This window comes from Podarcis melisellensis (genome assembly GCF_964234715.1).
Source record: "Podarcis melisellensis genome assembly, chromosome: 2".
NCBI lineage: Eukaryota > Metazoa > Chordata > Lepidosauria > Squamata > Lacertidae > Podarcis > Podarcis melisellensis.
Window position 1 is genome coordinate 38,657,396 of NC_138529.1, and position 26,082 is coordinate 38,683,477.

Genomic DNA, 26,082 nt, shown 5'->3' on the forward strand with positions numbered 1-26,082 from the left:
TAATTTAGTACACCCCGCGCTGGTAACCAAATGACCTAATTGGAAAAGATATCCTTCCAGGGCCATTATGCTTTGGTCTTTAGTATTCACAATATGGCAACTCAGAGGAGGTTATGCCGCTAGGTGGAAGTGGATGAAAGGGTTTCCACTGTACCCTACTAAAGCATTCCACTGTTGACTGCATAAAGAGATTATACCGTAAATGCACGATAAATAACAGAGTTCAAGTCAGAGTTTCCTTCCCTCAAATATGAGTATGATATTACAAGTCCTTTAGAGTCTTTCAGGGAATTGAATAGCCTGATTAACGTTGCCTTTCCATTGCCAAAAACACCCAACATGCTACAGAGATGTTCTTAGCATAAAAATCTCTGTGCTTTTCATTGGGCACTGCAACAGAATTTGAGGGTGCTTCGAAACGTTTCAATTTGTGGGTGATAGAATCACAATGCCGATCATCCACAAATCACATGTTCAAGCAGGGGAAGGGTGGGGACCCTCGTTCTGATTATTGTTGGTCTGAATGAGCTAGTCCATATGAGTTGGCCTGGGTGAGGGGGAAATCTCTGTGCATATATAGTGGTTCTAGCTGAAAACCTCTGCCTCCGCCAGTAGGAGGCATTTTCTGTGGCATGGACTGTCTTCCAACTTCTAGGTCTTCAAAGGACCTTAGAGGTAGGGACTCGACATGATTTAGGCCCATGGCGCAGAACTGTTGCAGGGCAAATGTAGATGAAAAGCTCAGCTGCCATATACACCACTGTGTTTGGCCCTTTGTGGGCCTGCATTTCTGGCCACATCAGGGGTTGGCATTGCCAGGCAGCTGCTTAAGCCTAAGCATCCCAGGAGCCCACCACCCTGGCTGACTCCTGATCCACCATGATGCAGCTGACTGGTGGTAGTGAAGAGGGCAACCCCCACACATAGGAAGAGGACAACTGATGGTGATCATTTCCCAAACAGGTGGCAGCTGTGCCTTGGTGCCAGGATGACTGGGCCCATCTTCAGGAACTGGGACGTCTTCATATCTCCAAGTTTTTGTTGCTGCACTGTTCTGTCACCTGTAGCAGCAATGGTAATTCTTCCTTCTCCACATAGAAGAATGTGGCAAATGGTGCCCTTACCCCCGTGACTGTGGCAGTGACTGCTTGTTGATGGGCAGAGAGAACTGGTGGAATCCACTTGCATCTTGCACTGCCTTTGAATAGGGCCTGGGGGGATTGGGCCCCCTCTGGTACAACCCCATTTCTCATGCTGCACGGTGTATCCACCTATACTGGTGACAGTGACTGCTCATCCTCCCCAAAGCGGCTGCTTGGTGCTGTCAACCCAGCAAACCATTCACTCAAGTGGAACAGCAAGTGCTGATGGTTGCTACACGCCATGGTGGTGAGTGCTACTCCTTTTCATCTTGTCCAATCAGAGCCAGGGGCGCAGCCCAGCAGCAGAGGTGGAGCTAGCTGCTCCAGTACCTGGAGCGGCACACATGCTGCGCACCAGGGGACGGGGCCATGGGGGTGAAGTGAGCCACCCATAGTGGGCTGCTTCCTGGGCAGGTGGGGGAGGGAGCCATGCTGCTTTGCCAGCAGCCTTCCTCCCTTCCCTCTTCCTTTTGACAGCTTGGGGGTGGCTCCCCCCCTGGAAGCAGCCCAGGAGCAGGGGGGCAATAGTGTTGCCATTCGCCTGCAACTCTCAAGCCTCCCCCAAGCTGCCAAAATGAAGGAAGAAGGTCACCAGCAAGGCAGCACAGCTCCACCCCTTCCTCCAACGGCTCAGGGTAGGCTTGGGAGTCGTGGGTGGATGGCGCACCAAATGTCACCCCCCTCAGTGATGACACCCGGGGTGGACCGCCCCCACTGCCCCCCTTCCTCCAGCCCTGCCCTGTGGTAGAGCATCTGCTTTGCATGTAGAAGGATCAGTGAAGGGTGGGTTATATTACCATAGCAATGTGCTCCAGATGAGTCTCTTGAGATAAAAGTCATCGAGGCTGAACATGGACCAAGCAATGAGTTTACACCACAATATTTCTTTAAATCCCATTTTATGGATAAGTATTGCAGAGGTTTTTGAATTATGGTGTTGGAGGAGACCCTTGAGAGTCCCATGGGCTGCAAAAAGATCAAACCTCTCCATTCTTAAGGAAATCAGCCCTGAGTGCTCACTGGAAGGACAGATCCTGAAGCTGAGGCTCCAATACTTTGGCCACCTCATGAGAAGAGAAGACTCCCTGGAAAAGACCCTGATGTTGGGAAAGATGGAGGGCACAAGGAGAAGGGGACGACAGAGGACGAGATGGTTGGATAGTGTTCTCAAAGCTACCAGCATGAATTTGACTAAACTGTGGGAGGCAGTGGAAGACAGAAGTGCCTGGCGTGCTCTGGTCCATGGGGTCACGAAGAGTCAGACACGACTAAACGACTAAACAACAGCAACAACAAAACCAGAATCCTGGACCCTAGACCCTAGACCCTGAAACCCTAACTGTGCCTTGCCACATCTCTGCTAGATGTGATAAGCTAGACTGAGCTCGATGAACAAGTTCCTAATAGGGAAGAGTCGGACACAACTACATGACTAAACAACAACATTGCAGAGGTAGCAGAACTTCGGTAGGGCGTATGCTTCTTCATCCCCAACCTCTCTTATCCAAATCATGAATATAGCTGCTCCTACTCAGAACAGTCCTTTCCCAGGAAACACTTACATAAACCCTGAAAATCCAACAATTTGTAAGTCATTTTAAAGAAATAAAGTATACAGTTGGAGAGCAAAGGGGTCTGCAAGCATGCACGTCTTACTTGTTGTCATTCAATTTTATTTCCAAAACCATGAGAATTGTGATGCTTCCCCATGAAATGTCAACTTCCCAAAATAATACATACATACATACAGTAATGCTGATTTAGAGACAGAAAGTAGTTTATTAGTAAGCCTTATCTGGGAAGCTTTTTCAAGATTACTACTGCAGGTTACAGAGCAAACAAGAGACAGACAGAGAGAGAGATCAATTGACCCCAAGCTTGCTTAAGCTCTCTAGACCCTTTTGTTGCATTAGGAACATAGGAAACTGCCTTGTACCATGTTGGACCATTGATCCATCTACCTCAGTACTGTACGTAATTAGATGGCAGCTGTTTTATTGTAATTATTTGTGTGGTTTTAATAGATTTTATATATGAATATAGTTTTACTTCTATCAACGTTAAAAAGTTTTTTAAAATGGTTTTTTCTATGTTTTCGGTGGTTCTCAATTTTATATGCAAGCTGCCTTGAGTTCCATCAGGGGAAAAGGCAAGGTATAAATAAATAAATATATACTACTAATAATAATGAAAATAATAAATCCACACAGCTCCCCATCATGTCCAGATCCAGTGTAGGGCTCTGTCTACAGCTATATAAGACTTTTAATGGGTGCTTGATAGAGCATGTCAAATTTTTAGCTGCGTTTTCCAGAGCATTACTGTCAGGGTTTCTGGGAGAGAGGAGGAGATGACAGAGGAGACGGAGAGCGAGTGGGAGGAGGGGCAGAAGGATGAGGAAGAAGATGACGGAATTCTGAGGGAATCCACGAGTCTGAGCAGCGAGTCAGAGGATTCTCAAAAGGGGGTTACCTTAATCAAGCAAAGGGGAGGAGAAGGGAGAAGCGGAGAGGAGCCCAGTGGAAGACAGAGGAAGCAAGAGACGTCTCAGCCGGAACGGAGTAAAGGGGGTGGAGTCGTCAGCCTCTCGGAGGGAGCAGGATTAGGAGAGAACAGAGAGAGGGGGTTGGAGCAGGGTGTTCAGCCGGAAAGGGTGGAGAGCAGAGCAGGGGGTGGTGTAGCGGTCGAAAGAAAGGTCAGCAGCAACGTACGCGCGCCAAGTTCAAGCGTAGAGGCGCGCGGAAGTGGAGAGAGCTCAGGGGAGGAGCCCGGCCCTAAAGCCAGAAAGAGGGGGGAAGAGGCGGCAGAGGATTCAGCCACAGGCGAGTCACGGAGAGAGGGAACCCAGGGGGGCAGGAAGACCCTGCGGAAAAGAAAGGAGAGGAAGAGGTGGTCTAGAGCCAGGCTATTAAGTTGGTGCGGAAGAGGGGAGGAGTCAGAGGGGACTTCAGCGGTCTAACGTGGCAGACGTACGGCCACAATGCTGAACTGTATGAGAAGCAGAAATCTTCAATAAACTTTTCCTGTAAATAAGCTGCAACGGAGTGAGGTCTCTTGTGAGCTGGGACCAGATCTGGGTGGCCGTGACAGTAAGTCCCCTCTCAGAAAGCAAAAATTTTTTTTTGCGAAGCTCACGAACGGGAGCAGCCATGAGCGCTGAGGAGCAGCTGGTTGCATTGCGGAATCAGGTTACCGCTCTCACATCGGCAGTCATTGCTTCGCAGAAGAAGAATGACGACTTGGAGAAGACGTGCCAGGATTTGCAGGCAAGGTGGGAGCGCGCGGACAAGGCGGGGGCCCCAGGATCCAGAGCGGAGGGCATTGCGCTTGGACGGAGGGGGGGTGCCCTAGTTCCGCATTTTAATGGCAACTTGCAAGACTATCCCAATTTCAGAGCGGACGTTGTATATGCACTGCACTTACTCCGTCACGATTTTAAAGATGAGGAGGAGAGAGTGGGGTTCATTGTTTCGCACCTGCATGGGGAGGCCAGGGCTTGGCTACGCAATTTGTGGCGCGAAGATGGACCGGCCCGTCGCGATTCAACTGCGTTCATCAAAGCGATGGATTCTTGTTTTCAATCCTCTGTGGATGTGGACATTGCGCGCCGTCAAATGCACGGGCTGAGGCAGGGGAAAGCGACTGTGCGCCAATACCACTCTAAATTTTTTGCATTGCTCACCGCCTTAGATTGGCCAAAGGACAGTAAACCGGTCAGAGATCTTTTTTGGGAGGGATTGAGCCCCCCCATCAAGGATGAGATCGCTAGGGGGGACAGACCCCAGACCCTAGAAGACGTGGTGCAACGGGCTTTAGCTCTTGGAATTCGACATGAGGGGCGTCCGTGGCATGAGGAGGACGGGCCCCAAGCGCGTGCGCAAGCAAGGACTCTCCCTTTTGGGCACAGGGACTTCAGCCGTGCGCACCCCTCGCCAATGGGGAAGGACAGAGAGGAGCCAATGGAGATTGGTGGTGCTAGGGCTCAGAAGCCATCCCAGAGCCCTGTCCCTGGTGCAGCCAAAGCGAAGCCTCCTAGAGGAACCAGGAAGTGTTACATCTGTGACAGTGCGCACCATATGGCGAAAGAGTGCCCCCAGAGGCTCCAGAAGCACACTGCAGCGCTGGCAACTGTAACAGCAGAGGTGCAACCAGGGGAGCAGCTTCAGGGAAACGACAGTGCCTGGCTGGAAGCAGAGCTACTGGGGCTCAGCCAGGCGGATCTGTAGACAAGCCCCCAGCATCACTGCAGAGCGTGGACCCTTTGCCTCCCAAACCGGCAGTTCTGCTCACAGCAACACTCCAGTTGCCTGATGGGAGACTCCTTGAGGTTCCAATAACGATCGATTCGGGAAGCAACGCCGACTTCATGGGACTGCAGTTCGTTAAGCAGCACAACATGGCGCTCCTGCCTGCAACGACGCCTCTGAACGTGGTCACGGTGGACGGCAGGAAGTTGCTGGGGGGGCAAGTGGTGCAGCAAACCCCTCCCATGATGATGCAGATTGGCAACCATCGAGAGCTTATTAGTTTCAATGTCACCCACTTATCGGACACACCCATCGTGTTAGGCATGAGTTGGCTGGAGAGGCACAGTCCCGCGGTTGCGTGGTACCAGAGGCAGATCAACTTTTGTTCATCGTATTGTGCTCAGCATTGCTTTCAGACCGATCAGGGAGGAGAAGCTGAGCAGCCATTGCATCTGAGTATGGTGCAAACAGTGCCTCACAAGTACCAGGACTTCTTGGAGGTTTTCTGTGAGAAGGAAGCTGACAAGTTGCCGCCTCATAGACCTTACGACTGCGCGATTGATTTAGTGCCAGGGGCGCAATTGCCTGCTGCCAAGCTGTACTCCATGTCGGAGGACGAAATGCAAGAGCTTCGGGAGTTCATAGACCATAACCTCAAGCGCGGTTTCATCCAGGAATCTAAAGCAGCGGGAGGCAGCCCTGTTTTCTTTGTGAAGAAGAAGGACACGCCCCAAAAAAGGCTTATAGTGGATTACAGGTTCATCAACAGCTTGACTAAGCCCAAAGCTTTCCCCATGCCCAAGATTGACGACCTTTTAGCGACCGTCAGGAGGGGCAAGATTTTCACCAAGCTGGACCTACGTGGAGCTTACAATCTCATCCGCATCCGGAAAGGAGATGAGTGGAAGACCGCCATGTTCACCCCTCTGGGCACATACGAATACAGAGTCATGCCTTTCGGCCTCCAAAATGGCAGCCACGTTTTTCAAGCATTTATGCACCACGTGCTAGCAGGTCTCCTCTACAAAAAGTGTGTCTGCTTTCTCGACGATATCCTGATTTTCTCGGAATCGCCGGAGGATCACGATAAGGACGTGAGGGAGGTCCTGCAGAGGCTGAAGGAACACAGGCTGTACGCCAAGTTGGAAAAGTGCCAGTTTGATGTCAGAGAGGTTGATTTCCTTGGCTACAAGTTGTCCGACGAGGGACTGGCCATGGACAGGGCTAAGGTTCAAGCGCTGTTGGACTGGAAAAGCCCTCGAAATCGGAAAGAGGTCCAGAGGTTCATCGGCTTTGCCAATTTTTACCGCAAGTTTATTAAAGGTTTTGCGAACGCGACGGCGGCGATCACTGACACCCTCAGTTCCAAGAAGAAGAAGTTCGTCTGGACCGAACAAGCGGAGCGGTCCTTCCGGACGCTTAAGGGTCTTTTCGCCTCCGAAGAGCAGCTGCTCCACGTGAATCCCGGCAGACCCATGCGGGTAGAGACCGATGCGTCGGATAGAGCGGTTGGGGCCGTTCTTTTGCAAGAGGATTCACAAGGCAACTGGCGACCGGGTGCGTTCTACTCCCGGAAGCTCAGCAAGACGGAGCGCACTTATACCATATGGGACAGGGAGTTGTTGGCCATTCATGCAGCTTTCAAAGCGTGGCGACACTTCTTAATAGGAGCCAAGCACACGGTGCAGGTCCGCACGGATCACAAGAACTTAGAGTATTGGCGGACGGCTAAGTTGCAGACCCAGCGACACATGCGCTGGGCGGAGTTCTTTGCGGACTTCGACTTCAAAATAGAATACATCCCAGGAGACTCCAATGTTATTGCTGACGCGCTGTCCCGAAAGCCGCAATACTTGGAGGAAGCAGCTCCAATCGCAGCAAAGCACATTTTCGCACCGCAGGCGTGGACGTGCGCTACCATCGCAGTCGACCTGGACGCGGTGCGACGCGCGTTGCAAAGGGATCAGTTTGCACAGTCTAAGATGGAGGAGCTACGCGGAGGGTCGCGACACAACGATGAGTTTCAATTACAAGATGGACTTTTGACTCGTAAGGGTGCCCTTTACGTGCCCACCGACGATCTTCGAGCCAAGGTTCTGCAACAGTTGCATGACGCCCCTAGTGCAGGCCATTTCGGCAAAGAAAAGACGATGGAGTTGGTGGCTAGAGACTTTTGGTGGCCCCAGATGAGAGGAGAGGTGGCGGACTACGTCGCCAGGTGTGATATCTGCCAGAGGTCCAAACCAGTGCACCAGAAGCAGGCGGGATTGCTAGAACCGCTGGAGACACCGCAGCAACCATGGGAGAGGGTAGCGTTGGACTTTGTTACAGACCTGCCCAGCTCCAGAGGTAAGACGGCGGTGTTAGTGGTGGTGGACTTGTTCACCAAGATGGCGCACTTCATCCCTTGTGCCAAGGTGGCGACGGCAGAACAGACCGCAAAGCTCTTCATCGATCACGTCTTCAGAGTGCATGGACTTCCGCAGTCCGTCTTGTCCGACAGGGGGCGCCAGTTTGTTTCCACTTTCTGGCGAAAGCTTCTGGGCATCTTGCACGTCAAAATCAACCTGACATCGGCGAGGCATCCACAAACCAACGGTCAAGCGGAGAGGGTCAACGCGATCATGCAGCAGTACCTGCGGTGCTACGCCAACCAGCGACCTGCGGCGTGGGTGGACTATCTGCCGATGGCTGAATTCGCCTACAACAACACGAAACACGCTTCCACCGGGGTGACGCCTTTCTTCGCGAACAATGGCCGTCATCCCAGAACCTTCCCGAGATTTGCGGCACCAGGAGGGGGGGGGCCTCAAGATGCCGACCAGTTTGCAGCGGAGTTGCAAGAGGTGCACGAGGAGCTGCGGAGACATTTGGAGCTGGCAAAACAGGCGTATAAGGTGCAGGCCGATAAGCACAGGAGGGCGGGAGAGGACATCCAGGTTGGGGACTGGGTGTGGTTAGCAGCCCACGCGATGCCGGCCAGGTCATTGGCCAAGAAGAAGTTAGGACACAGGCAGCTAGGGCCATATCAAGTTGAGGCTAAGATCAATCCGGTGGCTTTTCGTATAGCCCTTCCGGAAGGTTCCAGGGTGCACCCGGTCTTTCATAGGTCGGTGCTCACTCCCTACAAAACCCCACACAGGTTTCAAGAGTCAGGAGCACCCCCAGAGCCACGTAGGAGGGCGCCTGAGAGGGGGGAATCGCCAAGACCAGAACCTCTTAACGAGGTCACAGAGATACTGGACTCGAGATGGGGGGAGGAGGGAGTTGAATATTTTCTCGCCAGGGAGGGCACACCAGCCGCTGCTAATAGTTGGGTGCCAGGCTACGAGTTAGACGAACCCCTTTTGAAAGAAGAGTTCCATGCACTTTTCCCACATAGACCCATGCCAGCTGAGTACTTTGATGACTGGCTTTTCACACCCACATTGTCAGATAGCACGTTCAGGGGTTTCTCTTCCCCCGAGGGAAGAACACCAGAATCAAGCCCGCCCAGGGGATCGTGCTCGGGGGTGGACACGGAAACCCCTTATTGGTGGGAGGAGCAGCCAGAGGAGGAATGGCGTAAGAGGTGGCTGATAGGTCCTTGGCGGGCAGCACCGGAGGAAGTAGCGATGGAAGCAGAGACTGAGAAGCATTTGGGGGAAGAACCCGAATTCGAATACACTTACACAGAACTGCCAGCAGAGAACATTGACGTAGACGACCTGTATCCTGAGCCTACCCCCGAAGAGCCGCAGTTTCCACAACCGGTCCCCGGCGAGCGGGAGGGGGGAAGGGGGGGCTTCGAGGGGGGGATGGATGTCAGGGTTTCTGGGAGAGAGGAGGAGATGACAGAGGAGACGGAGAGCGAGTGGGAGGAGGGGCAGAAGGATGAGGAAGAAGATGACGGAATTCTGAGGGAATCCACGAGTCTGAGCAGCGAGTCAGAGGATTCTCAAAAGGGGGTTACCTTAATCAAGCAAAGGGGAGGAGAAGGGAGAAGCGGAGAGGAGCCCAGTGGAAGACAGAGGAAGCAAGAGACGTCTCAGCCGGAACGGAGTAAAGGGGGTGGAGTCGTCAGCCTCTCGGAGGGAGCAGGATTAGGAGAGAACAGAGAGAGGGGGTTGGAGCAGGGTGTTCAGCCGGAAAGGGTGGAGAGCAGAGCAGGGGGTGGTGTAGCGGTCGAAAGAAAGGTCAGCAGCAACGTACGCGCGCCAAGTTCAAGCGTAGAGGCGCGCGGAAGTGGAGAGAGCTCAGGGGAGGAGCCCGGCCCTAAAGCCAGAAAGAGGGGGGAAGAGGCGGCAGAGGATTCAGCCTCAGGCGAGTCACGGAGAGAGGGAACCCAGGGGGGCAGGAAGACCCTGCGGAAAAGAAAGGAGAGGAAGAGGTGGTCTAGAGCCAGGCTATTAAGTTGGTGCGGAAGAGGGGAGGAGTCAGAGGGGACTTCAGCGGTCTAACGTGGCAGACGTACGGCCACAATGCTGAACTGTATGAGAAGCAGAAATCTTCAATAAACTTTTCCTGTAAATAAGCTGCAACGGAGTGAGGTCTCTTGTGAGCTGGGACCAGATCTGGGTGGCCGTGACAATTACATTTACAGAATGGATCAACGTGCCCACTCACCTTGTACCATCGCGAGGGAAGGAATTACTGTGAACCTAACCCTCAGCTTCAGGTAGATGGGACATTTATGAAAGCAGGAAAATTTATTTTTCCCTGTGCAGATGTAACCAAGAAAGGAATTAAAAATTATGGCCAGTTGCCATGGTAACAGAGCCCCCAGATTTGGCCTAGTAGCAGTAGGGTGGGCTCGGGCAGCCTTTCCCCCCCTTCCAATAGGCAATTTCCTTCCATTGAAACTAGAGAAAGACTCGCCGTTCATAGCGGGGATAAAAATTTTATGAAGCTAAATCTAGGCTGTGTTTTAGTGTCAGTCAGCATTAACCCTCAGCATGAACACATAAATAATTGAGATTTCAAATACCCCAGTGCTCCAGATTAGAGGCTCGGAGGGCTAGAGTTCTCATAAGAACATGAGGAGAGCCTGCCGAATCAGGCCAATGGCCCATCTAGCCCAGCATACAGTTCTCACAGTGGCCAGCCATAGGCGTCTGGGAAGCAGGCAAGCAGGACTTGAGCGCCCACCTGCAAGTCTCAGCAACTGGTATTCAGGGACTTAAGGCCTCTGCCCACCTGCAAGTCTCAGCAACTGGGACTTAAGGCCTCTGATAGTGGAGGTTGAACGGCCTTCATGGGAAGTAGCTATGGTTAGCCTTTTCCTGTGTGAATTTGCCCAGTCCTCTATTAAAGCCACCCAAGTTGGTGGCCATCACTGCCTCCTATGTGAGCAAGTTCCACAGTTAAACTATTTGCTGTGTGAGGAAGTAGGCCAAACTGTCAACCAGAGCAGCTTTGCTTATGGGATCTTTTCAGCAAGGTTTCTGTCAGGGAACTGCCATCGGAGCCAGAGGCGGAGGGAAGGCTCCAGAGGGATGCCGGAGAGGGTCCCAGTAGGGGGAGAGGCAGCCCATCTGCTGGGGAAGGAAATCAGCGTAGCACCAGTGGAGAAGGGGGGCAGATGGGGGAATTGGCGAGGGGGCTCCAGGTCTCCTCGCTGGAGACCAGCGGGGAGAGCACGGGTCCTCCGCTGCCCACACCCTCCCTGCGCAGAAGACTTCCGCACAGGGAGAGTAGGAGGAGACTAGGCGTCAAAGAACTTCTTTGCTGGAAGAAGTTCAAGAAACGCCCACTGACGGATTCTGCCAGCAATTGAGACAGCCATGGATGGGTGGCTGTCCGGACAGAAAGGGTTCACCCAGGTAACCCAGCCAGGTATGGCGACGAGTTATGCACGAGCAACCCCTAGAACCATTACAGTTTCCATCCCAGTCACGAGACATCCTCATGCCTTGAGTTGTGTAATAGGTGGTTGAAATGCTGAATTGGCTTTTCTGGTGTGCCTTCACTACCTCATCTCAGTAAACTGCAATGATGTCACGGGTAAGAGGCTGGCCCCACCGTGCTATTCCAAGCCAGCTGTTCCTGGCCCCAAAGTATATTTAAACTGTAAACAGGGGTGCCAACTTCAATAAAATATTTGGGGGGTGGGCAGGTAAGCCCCACCCCACATAATCAATCACAAGACATGGCACATGCACATCATTTGAATGGCAATGCCCATCAACTTTGGGGTAGCCCAGCCCCCTTATTTTTTGGGGGGGGGCTCCTGTTCCTAGGAGTTGGCGCCTATGACTGTAAAAGACTATCCATTGGTTCCAGTTTTCATTTTAAAAAATCATTAGACTCAGAACCACTATTTTTAATCAATGGAGAAAAGTTAAGAAAAGTTCAGGTGGATGACTTGACGGTTAATTCCATTTAGCCTGCAATGAAAGGGTAGATCCTATTCTTTCAAAGCAGTCTGAAGGACACTGGGGCACTCATGATGGCTTCATAATTAATTACTTCATTTTAGTAACATTTGACTATTACTTCACCTTAATAATATTTCAGCTCCTGTGTTTCTTGCTGATTAACCAATAATGCACAGTGTGTTTCAGTGTGGTGGCAAATCTATGCTCCCTTGCAGCGAAGCTTGTAAGTCATGCTTCTTTACAGCAAGTGACATTGCTTTTGGAGACAACATTTCTATCCCAATATTTATGTTCAGGAGGGCAGCAGTAGTTACTTTGAATCACACAACCCCTTTATCACTGGCTCCTCTGGGATGCTTGCAACCCATACTAGATCTTCATGGGACATCTAAATATTGTTTAACATTGAACTATCATTGGTGAAATAATTATCCTTCAGTGGCTTTCAGTGGCTGCTCCTGTTGCTTGGGAGCCAGAGCCAGAGTGCTTATATAACTGCAATCTGACGCCAGTGCTGATCTATGTCTTTTATTCTTATTAATTAACCTAGAATGCTCTTCCCATAAATTATGGAGATCAGGTTTCACTCATATACTTTGATGGAGTGAGTAAAGTCCATACAGTCACCTTGACTGTGTGAACGAAAAAAAGAGACTGATTAAAGTTTGCTACGAAGCACGTGACTTGTGTTTGAAAAAAGGAGCCCAAACAAAAGATGGAAGTTCTATACACTGTTTACTCAGAAATGAGAAGCCCTACTGAGTCCTGTGGGGTTAACTTTGAGGTAAGTGTGCATTGGGCTGCAGCCCAAACACCCCATGGTTGAAGATCATAACCATAGTGGGCTTCCCATTGGACTTTAGGGCAACTGTCTAATGAATCGATTCCTCTCTGGTTCTTCCTTTGGTTAACTAAGAAATACACAGCCATGTCTACTGCCTGGATGGGACCAAAACCAATTATTATGTTCTGTGGCTAAGGGGTGGTGAAAGGTGCTTTAACTGCTTGCCTATGAGAAGCATTGCCCAGAATTTGACAATATGTAGTAAATGGACTGCAGTTGTCTCGAAACATTCTGTAGGCCTGGCTTTGCTGGTGTTGGATTGCAGGCAAAAGAAAATGCTAACCTTTGGATAGTTTTAGGGTTCTACGAATTATTGTAGTGAGCTTTGCATGTATCCATCTAGAGGAATCATCCACAGAGCTGCAACAAGAATGAAAGAACAGGCCTCTTGTATCATGTGGAATTTGGAAGCCTCTTGGAAGACATCTCATCCTAGGTGCACCTGCAACCCAAAGATAATGTATTGCCTATTTGAAAAGCACAAGGAGACTCGTTTAGATTAGGAGTAACAGGTAGACACTGGGTGCTGGAGTATATCAGTACATGTAGGTGAGAGCTCCACAACTTTCACTTTTCTTGTGATTTTCTCAAATGAACTTGATCTGGAGCTAATGTTCAAAGTTGCTCTTCAGCCAGTCACTAACCTTCCATTTCCTCATGCTCTCCATATGTCCCACATGCCGCTGTAGTGGCAGCTAATGGCAATTGCAGTATTTTTTCAGATTAACCACAGATGAAGAAATCTTGGTTCACCTGCATTTTTCAATCCAAGCTACATGGCTGTCAAAATGAATGGCTTCAGTAGCTTGGGGTAGAACATTTCCTCTGATGTTATTGGTGCTTATTATTGCTTTTTTAAAAGTTTAGTGGCCATGATTCATATCCTCACTGGAAGGCATTTTATCGCTGTTTCTTTCTGACATATCAGATCATTTCATTTTTTTATTATCATGCACATATTTTTATTGATCAAACAAAAGACTGTGCAACAATGGAACAAAAATAAGCAACCCCTACATATTTTGTGGTGGGGCTGCTTCAGACAGATTCAGAGCTTTCTCAAGCTGAAGTGGAATCTCTCCAAAGCACCCCAAATTGAAATGGGATCCTTTAAAATGCTTTGGATGTTTTGCTTTTTTAAATATGTTGCAGATAGTATGACAGCAAAAACTGGAAAAAGCTTGCTATATAGGGAAAACACTAGGGTGGTGATTATGGGATGGATAGCTCTTTTGTGACAGTCAGGTCTAGCTTTTAATCACAAGGAATGATTTTACCAGAGCTCTACAACCACAGTGTTGGGGGGGGGGAAGGGGCACTGAAGTAATGTATCACCTTGTCTTTGTCTGTGCACTTTGCTAGTTCTGTTAGTGATGTTTTCTTGGGAAATGTTGGGCATTCAAGTCCTTTGTTCCCCCTCTGCTCCACTGCCTCCCTTTGTACAAGGTCCTGAAGCAGACTGAAACTCACTCACACCCACCAGACTTATTGGAACCCATAGAAAAGTATAGTTCCTCAAGCTTTTGGGAGATGGCAGCTTTGATGCACCACCACCACCACCATCATCATCATCATTGAAATGGCTTGAATTAATAGATTGACTTTTTTTCTAGGAGAACATACAGGCCAAAACATGGTGCAGTGTATATAGATAGATGATAGATGATAGATAGATAGATGATGATAGATAGATAGATAGATAGATAGATAGATAGATGATAGATAGATATAGATAGATAAAAACAACCCCCCATATGTTGTTGTTATTTATAATCTGGGAAATCAAAGTAATAGGTGAGCTACAAGAGGAAAAGGCAATATGATGATGGCCCATTAGGAATACATTGGTAAGTGTTTTCTCATCTGCAGCACTGTGTGTCAGGCCTCATAAGCACCAGTGCAGATACTACAGGTCCAGCAATGACCGAGGTTAATGAACTAAATCATTAGCAAATTACAAATTTCAGTTGGTGAATTAGGAAGAAAAGACTTCCTAAGTGAGAATTTATTATAGTTCACATTTAGGTCTTTGTTTTAACTACTTCAGGGATGATTAACTTATGGTATGGGCTCTCTCTCTCTCTCCCCCACCCCTCTGCTTTTCCCATTCATGGACGCACATAAAATTAATCATTAATGGAATTGTATTTATGTGATGGTCATGGCAGAAATGCCAGTAGAAGGTGCTAAGGAGGAAAACACCACCACAATGGATTCTTAATTAGGGTTTTGCAAACTGGAGCTAGATGAAAACAAAGGGAGCTGCAGATCAAGCCCAACCAAATACTACAAATTTGAAAACATCACAATATTCCCATTGCCCAGCAGAATTACTCTTTCCTGAATTTCCTGGTATTGACTATTGACAGAGCTAAAGTGCAAGGACAGATTACAGGCTGGATATGGGAGCCCCTCCAGTCACTGTTTTTAGACAGCTACAGGCAACATCATTTGGCTAGTCCTAGGGAGAGTCAGGATATGTGGCTTGCCCATGCCATTAAGAAGCCCTGCCCTACACCTTTCTCCATCTCCCTACAATTAAAGCACAAATTCCAGCTCTTGACGGAAGCTGGACACCGTTAGAAATCTAGCAGGCAGAAAGATCCATTCCTAGGAAATGTCAGACACAATACATGCTGTGTGTAAGTTCTGGTCAAAGGAAGGAAGAAGCAGAAAACCATTGGAGACATGCAGCAGCCATCTTGAATTGTGTTCTTGAGGGGGGCACATTCTCCCTTTTGGCCACAAGTCTTGCTGTGATCATGTGGGATGTAACGGGAAATAGATATTCAGTTTAAGATTACAGTGGTACCTCGGTTTAAGAACAGTCCTGTTTACGAATGATTCGGTTTACGAACTCCGCAAAACTGGAAGTAGTGTTTTGGTTTGCGAACTTTACCTCAGTCTAGAAATGGAAACCAAATGGTGGAAGGGCACTGGCAGTGGGAGGCCTCATTAGGAAAAGCGCGCCTCGGTTTAAGAATGGGTTTGGTTTAAGAACCGACTTCAGGAAGAGATTAAGTTCGTAAACCAAGGTACCACTGTACTACAGTGGCTTTGGACGAAGCCCCAGGGACTTATTAAGGAAGGACTGGCTATGAGACAGGAGACATGACCTGCTCTCTGTAACAACTTCTCTGACCTGCTCTCTGTAAGAACAAGTCAGACCTGGTTCTTTGGTCTAAGCAATTAATGGGCTCAGTTTACTGCTGCCCCTGTTTTACCTTGCCCACCTTACATTGCCTTATATTTCAGATCCTGCAAATGACACCAATAGTATGTTACTCAGTGGCCCAGCAAACACATTGCTGCAATTATGAGTAGAGGAGCCTGGTGCAGAAAAGTGTGTCATTGGAAAGGTTGGTGGGTAGAATTGGCTGCTCCTGCACCTTTAGAAGTGGCTTAATAGGCAGAAACATGCTGCTAAAATGTAAAGTGGAATAATATCACTCACTCTCAGTTGCCATCAGAAAAGAATCTTTTGGAGTCCGTGCAAATGCTAACAGCCCTCATGCTCAAATATCTTCTGTTAAGACCTCAAGGAAGCTAAGTGCATTACTATCTAGTACAGGGAGGGTTTTCACAAAACTTTATTGCAATCATCTTTTTTAAAAAATATGAAAAACAGTATATAAATACTCAATTTTTAACTCATGAGCTATTGCTGCAATCTATATTTTATCTTTATGAACGCTGTTTTTATTGTGTTATGTTATGTGAGCTGGTCTTTGACCTTAATAAATTATCTATCTATCTACTCAAGCTGGATAAATAAAATAAAAACATGTGACCCTGTGGATCATATACTACCTACTTTGCCATAAAAATAAATTGAAAAGGTTCCTGACTACCCTTTGTAGAAACTAAATGTGTAGAAACTTTGTAGAAACTAAGACTCTGCTCTCTGGGACTACAACCTTTTTCTTAAGATTTGCAAGCTTTCCATATAGAAAAGAGCCCTGTAACTAACCAAGCATCCAGCCAGTTAATAAACTGAGAATGTGATCTCAAGTCACCAGTCACACGATTGTTATCAAATATGTTCAAAGTGCCCAAGTTACAACGGTCAAAGCCAAAGCTGGGAAGATGTGATATCAGATGGCAAACAAAGCTGTGGTTTGCAGAGAGGTGAGTTTTCTACATGTGCAGTTGCAATACTGAATTTACTGTTCGTTTCACAAGCTGAAAATAGGGTGTTGTTGTTTTTTTACAAAAAAGTCTGCTCTTTGTGAATATTTACATCTCATTTCTGGAATATTTAATGCATGATTATGCACAGACTGATAGCAACCAGCTCTCTGCTGTGTTTAGGAGCAGGATACTGGCTTTCGACTTTTGTTGGATAGACTCTGGTTTTGTTTGTTGCTTCACAGATGCCTTCCACCCCTCAGTCTGTTCTCAGTGTAAAAGGAGATGGCATGCTGACTCTGAATAGTGTAGCATGGACTTCCTGTTGCTCTGGATTCAAGCGTATGTTTGACTTGGCAAATGTTCCTCCTTTACAGATCTAGGAGTAGTTATGTTTGATTTTCTCTGATGATAAAATGCAAAACAAAAACAAAAACCAACCAAAACAGCCCTTGGGATTTGGTCCCAGGTCTGAGGAACCTGACTCTGAAAGGGAACAGGTGCAGGTTATATGAGAGAAGGATGCTAGTCAGTCAACCCCAACTCCTTGCCTGGAGGCTGTTATCACAACATTTTGAGAACTGTCTTCATGAGCATTCCAGTCAGGGAAGCGTTCATTACTAGCCCTGTTTGGTGGGATGCATGAGGGGAAAGAGCACAAGTGACTATGTTCAACCCACACATCCACCCTCCCCAGGAAAGAAATATGGGCTTCGTGGAAACAGCCTATGTTCATTATGGGAAAATCTAATAGGCATGGAGGTGAGAAATGGAAGATGGAATCCCACATCATGCTTGAGAAGCAGGAGGTAGGGCTGCATTGTTGAACCAGTTAATAAGTTAGATTCAGCATAAGCAGAACTAACCTTCAAAAATCTGTTCCATAGTGCTGTGATTTACTCTACTGTTTTCATAGACTCATTTTGTTCTCACAGCCTATCTGCAAAGTAACTGTGTTCTTTTATATGTGCACCTATTTTTCATTCTCAGGAATTTTTGCATCTCTGCATTGCAAACAACAACAACAAAACCCCAAACCAACTCTTTACATAATCTGCAATATCAGGTGTACCTGCATTGGAAAGCAGAGCTGTGGGAAGGGGAATGTAAAGGTGATTCCTGAGTGGTGGGGCGCAACAGGTGATTAGGAAAGTACCAAGGAGTGAGTGGGAATCCGTAAGGGCCATTGGCTGCAGAGTGCTTTATTAATTAATTCCTTACTGAAGGTATTTTTAAGCCACCTTTTATGGCCAAGCCCTGAACTTAGCTAAACATAGCATGTAAAATCACAATCGTAAATGTACAACATGTAACAAAATAGTAATAAAATAACACTAAATACCATCCCACCCAGGTTAACACGATCAATCAATCATTTTATTTGTATGTCACCTTTCCAGAGTTAACACCATGTTCAAGGTGGCTTACAACATACAAAAATTACATATTTATAAATATAGCAAAAGTAGTCAAATAAATAAAACATTAACAAGTACACAACCAAATTGAAAATTTCCCACATAAATCATAAGAAGATACAAAAACTTAATATGAATAGCATCAACACCTGCACCCTTTAAACAACAGACCCCTCTAAACAAAGCCCCATCACAAGAGTCTGTTCAGCAGCCTCAGCTTTTGTAGCTGGAGTCAGTCAGGACTCTGCCCTCCCAGGCCAGGTGGGAAAAGGCCTGCAAGGCAGGGGGCAGGTGTTCACAGCCAATATGACCAAAACAAATAAAGCAGCTTAGCACTATATCATACAGTAGCAGTTTAGCAAACTTTTAAGAAAAGTGACTTGAAGCAAATCGAACACTTAGCTAAAGGCTTGTAACGATGGGGCCATCCAAACTTCGACTAGAATAGAGCTCCACAAGCATAGGGGCCACTGCTGGGAAGTCATCTCCAGTGTGCCTGCCAGTCTAAATGATTCTACTGGTAGGTATAGGGCAAATTGTCCCTGCTAGGGTTGTCCTATTTTGAAGAGCAAAAAAGAGGACGCTATGGCAACTCTCATTTTAAATACCCCCTACTATGTGTAGACTATAAAAGCTATGATATATTGCTGAGGAGGGCAGGAGAAGAGAAAAGGAAAGCAAATCTTCAAACACCAGTTATGTCTATGTCTCACCCAGAAAGTATAGCCAGAGACATTTTGGCAAATTTAAAAAATCCATGGAGAGAATTTTTACCCTTGAAAAAGAGGACATGTCCTGGAAAAAGAGGACACATGGCAACTCTCTTTTCTGACATCCCTTGGATATGATTTCTGAGCCCACAGTCCAAGTGGAAGCAATAGCGCTTAGTAGTTACGTATCTTTGCTGGATGTGTGAGCATCTTTCTCTCCCTCCTTAAGCACATAGAGACTTGTTTGCAGACCCTGTGAGAGGCACATGTCCAAGTCTGAGCTTTTGAAGTAAGCTATAGCTTGCAGAAAAGAGATGCCTCAGTGTCTGAGTTAAACCCCACCTAACTTCAACTACCTTTTCCTAAGATAAAGACTTTATCTCCCATCCGACATAACAAGGAATAAAGTTTCAATCAAATGGGGAAAGAGAAGAATGACTAATACTACAAAAAGCTAGTTTACACACACACGTTTTGACCTTCTGAGTTAAGTTTTCCTTCCTCCCAAGGGCAGCCCCCTCTCTGTTTTGAAACCATTTTATGAGACAAAGCAAAAAAAGGGATTGGGGGCAGCTTTGCTTGAAGTTCATGTTGAGAGATTGGATCAGATAGCGAATTGTTAATGCTGTAGTTTAGCATGAACTCAGGCATGCTGCTTGCCAAAAATGCTAAAGTGTACATCTCAAAGACAGGATGTTGCATCTTGTCAGTATAAACAGCCCCCTCCTTGAGAGTTCACAGTCAGGGGAAGTCAGCTGCTCCGCCAAAGCTAGTTGGCTCCATGTTAAACTTCTCCATTTTCCATTAATTCCTCTTGCTAAACAGAAAATATGCACAACGATGATCCCCAGAGCACATCAGGTCATTATCAGCTGATTCACATAGATCATTCTTTATCCAGTTTATCCTTACCTGGAAAATTCCTAGTTCATGTTATCCACCCTGAAACAGGCTCTTGGAATGATGAGCACAATCTTCAATGACTGTCAAAGCCGTATTTACAATTAAAACATCCAGCTCGATACAACACACAAAAAACACACACAGGATGCTTAAGATTCTCTCACCTTTCCCCCCTTTCAGACTCGAAGCTTTAAAGGCTAATGAGTTAAGAATTGCCCAGGGTGATAATGGGGCTGCTAAATTTCTTTTAATGATTGCTACAGGCTCTAAAAGAGCTAGAAACAAAACTAGAGCAGGCTCTTTGGGAGAGGGTGTGTGTGTATGTGTGTGTGTTCAGGCACAAAGGACTGGGAAAGAGGAGCCTGGGAGAAAGGGGCTGCAGTTTTCACACTGTTAGGTGTTTAGAGGAAGACAAGCCACAGACACAGATGACTAATTCTGGCTAATTGCAACCTGCATAGGTCAAGGCCTGAAGGCCTCAGTGCCGCTAGGTCAGGGCAACATCCATCACTAGCCTCTTCTGTGAATAGTGGATCATCAGCAAGCCAGGACAATGGGAGGCACAATGGGAGCTTGAGAGGGCTTAACAAGGACAACAAAATTTAATCATTGCATCTCCTTCATACTCACTTCTCTCTTTCTGATTGGCAAATGGCCTGGTGAGAAGTTACTCTGCAGAACATAACAAGGAGTGAGGCCTCACAGCCCTTTTCTCCTCTGTGGGCCAACCCCAGCCTTGTAGACTCTGCATCTTTCCAGCACATCGTATGCTGAGTGCTTTTTCATATTTCCAGTCCTGATTTGTTGTGGGGTAAAAAGGTAAAGGGGCCCCTGACCATTAGGTCCAGTCGTGACCAACTCTGGGGTTGCGGTGTTCATCTCGCTTTATTGGCCGAGGGAGCTGGCGTACAGCTTCCGGGTCATGTGTTCAGCATGACTAAACCGCTTCTCTCTTGGGTGGCCCCCCCCAAAATTTAAAGAACACAACCTGTTTGCCTCATCTCTATTAAGGTGGTGGTGTGGATTGTGGAATAGAGCTGTTGGCAAAAAATGAGCTGAGTGAGTGAGGGAGTAAGTGAATGAATCTTTATTTGCATCAGGCACCAGCCGTAGCAATTAAAAAAAAATGCAGTAAACTGAGTATTTCAGTATTATGTCCATGAATGGAAGCCAGGATAATCCCTGAGCATTTGGCCATGCTGGCTAGGATTGATGGGAGTTCGAGTCCAACAGAGCCGGATTTATGTATAAGCTAAACAAGCTATAGCTTAGGGCCCTACTCTCTTGGGTGCCCCCCAAAAAAATTTAAAGAAAAAAAAACCACTTAATAATTATTTCACTTCTTCTTACTTGTATTTCAGTTCAACAATTACTTTGGTAAAATACATATTTTGTTATGTGCAAATGGCTTTAGATAGCTATTAGGTCCATAAATTACTATATAGCATATATTCAACACAAAAAACTGTGACAATTTGTTGTTGACAAAGGACAGCTGGACATATAAAGGGCGCCATTACCTTCAGTAGCTTAGGGCCTCATCAAACCTAAATCCAGCCCTGGAGTCCAACAACATCTGAAGCACATCAGGGTTGAGAAGGCTGCTCTCACACTGAAAGCAGTGGATCTCCAGACATGGGTCTTCTATATAATCTACTACAAGACCCTTTAAATAGGAGATTCCAGGGACTTGACCTGAGATCTGCAAACCTGGAGCCTTGTCCTTTACATGCCCTCTTCTGCTGAGCTATAGTCCCTTCCAGAACAATATAGTACTCTGGAGAATCACTATTATACTTTTTCAAAGTTTCACTGCTAACTTTGGAACTTTCTTTAGTCAAAGGAGAGTACTCAGATAAGCAACGAGCCATTCTTTCCTGGCTCCATCTCACCCAGCAACTCTGTTGCTTTGATGCTTTATGAACAATGCGCCTCAGTAATGAGATATGCCTCAAACAGTAGAGTCTGTTTGTTCTCCAGTGCTTGGCTATTAGGAAGTGCAGGTTGTTCTGCTGACACACTGTTCACAGACATGATCAGAATAGCTGCTGGAGTCCCATGAAAACAGTTGCTAAGGTTGGAAGACTGATATTCAGCAAAGGAATAGGACACTTCTGGATTAAAGTATCTTTTCTGCACCTGAAATTTAGTCTCCTTGTGTGTGTGACTGGAATAGAGTTGTCAATTTATTTGTTTATTTCACACTTTACTTTATCAATAACCTAAGAAAAACAAATTCTAACAGATTGCATGGAAATTTATATCCAATTATATCTTTAATAATTACTAAGATGATTTGCCACACTGTCTTTACCCCCGTACAACTCCACCGTATGTGAAAAAGTTGACATCTGCAGGCTGACATCTCCAGCAATCCCCACAGCAGTAAGCATAATTTTTTTCTGAAGCTGGTGGGTGTAAAAAAATATTACAGAAATCTTCTTTCAATTGCATATTATAGTTAGGAGCAAACTTGCATATATAACTCTTAGCATTCCTCTTGTTTGGAACAGTTCCAAATCTCTTTCTCATAATTACTAATATTTTGCAGCACTTGCTTCTGTTGTCATTAGAATTGTGCACATTTGAGGCAAAAAAGAGAACAAAACAAAAAAACAACTTTCCCCCCAAGATTTGGTACGCACAAAGTTTTCAAAATTAGCTAACTCTCGAGTGACGTCATTTATTAGTTAACCTAAGAGCCCTTGCTGGATCAGAAGAAAGACTTCCATCTAGTCCAGCATTTTGTCCCAGGCCAGATGCCTATGGGAAGACCACAAGCAGGACCTGAGCACAAGAGTCTTCTTCCAAGAGTCTAGCAACTAGCATTCAGATGCATACTGTTGAATTATAGTAGTAAAAGAGAGAGAGGGATATCCACTTTTTCATGTAACTGGCTTTCTTCTCTTGCCCACATTCTCCACAGGTAGAGAGAGTGCCAAGGCAAAGTGAAGAAAAGAATGATTGCCATGAGTCTGGTAGACATGTGAGCTGGCCATTAGGCATGCAAATGGAAGATGTTGGTTAAGATTCCACAGGGAATGCACACGCCTGCACATTTTATGCATGGACTTCATTTCCCCCAGAAGTTATTTTTCAGAAGATGGCTTCCAGAAGGCTCTCTTTTCTCTTGAAGATCCTCCTAAGAGCTTTTCAAAGGAGAAATCATTGGGGGGGGGGGGAATGCATATGTTACTAGCAGCATTCTCCCTCTAAAAAACTATTGCACCCAGTCTCCAAACTACTTTCTTCTTTTTTGATTTGGTAGATTTTATATATCTATTTTTTTTTCAAAAAAAGAATTTTGGAGGGAATTTTGGAGGGAAGAATATAGAACTTACAGGACATGATCATAAGCACAAATTTTAGACCACAGTTGTGGCATTTAATTTTATGAAATGTGGATGTGATTGTTAGGACAATTGTTGATGCAAATCAGGAAAGCAGATAGCTGTGAAAAATATGAACACAATTTAGATTATAGGGCTGAAATATTCAAATTGATATGAAAAATATAAAAAGGAGAAGTTTTGCTATGAGCTGCATATCAGTTATATGCTCTGCGCAAAACTGATTTTTCCCATTACTAATTTCTTAACCAGTTCCGCACTAGTGAAGATGGACTAAGGTTCAGATTCTACAGATGAACATTTTGAGATTTCTTGGCCATAAAACACTATAATCCATATGATTTTTTTGTATGTAGTTTAACTTCAGTCAATAGAATTACACCAGAGTGTGTAATTTGAACCTAGACAAAAATCTCTCTCTCTATATATTTTTAAAAATTATTTTTGCATTTTCAATTTTCAATTTCACATACAATAAATGAAAAAAAGAAGATACACAAACAGATAGAAAAATAAAATCTCCTTTGACTCCCCCCCCTTGTGGATCCACATATAACTATTTTCCCTCTGCATCTCTTCTGTAACTCTGTTCTTATAAGTCCTTTATCAATCCATAGTTCACATTTTGACTACAAGTTTTCTGTCAGTCCTATCAATGAATTTTATTGTTTGCAGTAGCTTTTCAAATAGATTATATACTTTTTCCATTCTTTAATAAAATCAGCCCCTTCCTGGTTATATATATATAACCTGATTATATATATATAATGAAACTTGAACCATACCTGACTGCCTCATGTGAATTAAAGAAAAGTCTCATTCAAGTCCTTTAAAACTTTCTTTTTCTGGAGAGTAGGAAATCCTGAAGTTATTTTTTCTCATTCTCACAGTACTGGATGACTCTTTGAGGACTTGGCAGAATATATATTCCAGGTGACATGCCTTGATTTCATCCCTTCTGTCTTGTCTCTCCATGTGTGACAAGCTTGGGAGATTTTTTTTTTCTTGTCTAAGAAAACAAGACAGCATTATTATTTTTAATTTGAAAGCACCAATGATATCTAGATGAACTAACATCAGAAATATTTGCAATTTTGTTCTGAATTTCCACACTTCCCTTTGCGTCACAAAGGGCCTGTTAGTTTGCAACTAGACAACAAGTTTTGCTGGAAGAAAAGTACAGGAGGTTTTTAGTTACCATGATCTGGAAAGTAAATTTTCTGTATGTGTATGCTTGGTGGATCTCTTTATATCCCCCCCCCAACCCAATGCTTAAAAAAATGAATCTTACCCTGCTCTTCTTGATGCCACTTAAATGAGAACCATGCACAGGCAGCCCACTGAAATTCTTCCAGCAGTTCACCCAGATGTTTCATTTTGAGTTTGAAGAGCTCTTTAGCTTTGGGAGCTGCCAGTGGGGAAACGTCCTGTGGAGTGTTGGTGTCCTGCATTAAACTCTCTGGCCTCTCCTTTAAACTCAGGAAGCTCAAACTGCAGTTTGGTGGTGTGTTGGGGAGTTGCTGCTGAAGTGATGCTGAAAATTATTTGTTTCCCGCATGCTCCTCTGCTTTGCCTTCACATGCCATGTTGCTTAGGTTTTATCTTGCACTGAGGCATTCCTTTTGGTCCAGGGCCCTGATAATGACACTATCCTTCAAAGTGGTGCTGGGTGGCGGGAGGTGGGGGGGAGAGCCTGTTTCCATGGAAACAGTAAGCCTTCCCCAATTGTATAGGAACCTCAGATGGCATGCATTAGCACACTGCCAGCAGCTAGGACTGACCTATAGTCAATCCACTCTGGTCCCAAAGCTATCATTCTCATTGTTGGCGGGGGGGGGGGGGTGAAGGCCAAAAAAAAGGGGGGGAATACAACCTACCTACCCAAATATCCATTTTGATACAGCGAATGAAGGTCACGGCTGAGGAGTACTTTTAAAACCACCATTTTGGAAGGCAATTTGGTCTACAGATGCTACCAAGCCTATTTTTAAACTTTGCCTATGGCACGACGCCTCATGTTGATAGGGCAGCCACCTCCGCGTTCCCAAAAGAGGAGACCGTTTTACATAAAATTTGCATATGCTAATCCATATGTAGATATAAATTTAGAAATAATGACTATCATTTAAATAGAAATGGGATACATCTCACAAAGGGGGAAGGCTGTGGACTGGGTGACTTGTGAGCCTGCTCAGTCTGCTTTCCAGACATGTGGGCTATTGATGGGCAAGTTCAGGGTCCTTGCTGCTTATCCTTCTTATGGTTCTTTCTCTTTAAACTGACCTCGGGCTAAACCCAAGCCTTCAAATACAGTGCATCACACTCGGTCACTTTGAGAACAGGAAGCTGGACTAGATAGTCTGATGCAGCAAAGCTCTCCTTATGGACTACCCATGTCTACCTTACATATCGTATGACCTTCCATCTTTCAGTTTGTGGAGCATATACGAACCTGTGATTACATTTCACAGAATGGTTTGTGAACCAGAAGTGTTCCTCACCATGTTTTGGGCCAGAAGTTCACATTTGGATAGAACAAGACTTCTACATATCTTTTGTGCTGTTTCATTCGCTCATTCGTGCTAAATCATAGTTTGGCTTAGTGTTACGGCCGGAAATCTATGTCCCCACTGTGGAAGGGTGTGTGGATCCAGAATTGGCCTCCACGTTCACTTATGGACTCGCTGCTAAAACTGTGTTTATGGAAGACAATTTTACTTGGCTACAAATGATAGAAGAAGAAGAAGAAGAAGAAGAAGAAGAAGAAGAAGAAGAAGAAGAAGAAGAAGTATGAATGAGGAGATCATAGCTCCACCTCCAGACCTATTGCCTCTCATGGTTGACATAAGCTATGCCTTCATTTCCCTGTCAGCTGTCCTCTGCTCTGTCCTCTTGCTAGTTGATAGAGCTTCCCCACCTCCTATTTGCATACTCACAACATTCCACCCATCAACAGCGGAGCATCAACTTCCAGTGTATGGCCA

The 26,082-nt window shown here is 46.0% G+C and overlaps 1 long non-coding RNA gene across 2 annotated transcripts; it reads left to right on the forward strand.

Annotated features, from left to right (window-relative positions):
• The first annotated feature begins 16,681 nt into the window (after nucleotides 1–16,681).
• On the forward strand, nucleotides 16,682–24,280 carry LOC309361039. 2 transcript variants are annotated; one of them, XR_014164323.1, is made up of 3 exons: nucleotides 16,682–16,717; nucleotides 17,415–17,526; nucleotides 23,989–24,280. It is a non-coding gene; the product is annotated as an uncharacterized lncRNA (long non-coding RNA). The 2 variants fall into 2 exon arrangements; XR_014164324.1 differs by lacking the exon at nucleotides 23,989–24,280 and adding an exon at nucleotides 22,675–23,007.
• Nucleotides 24,281–26,082: the final 1,802 nt, after the last annotated feature.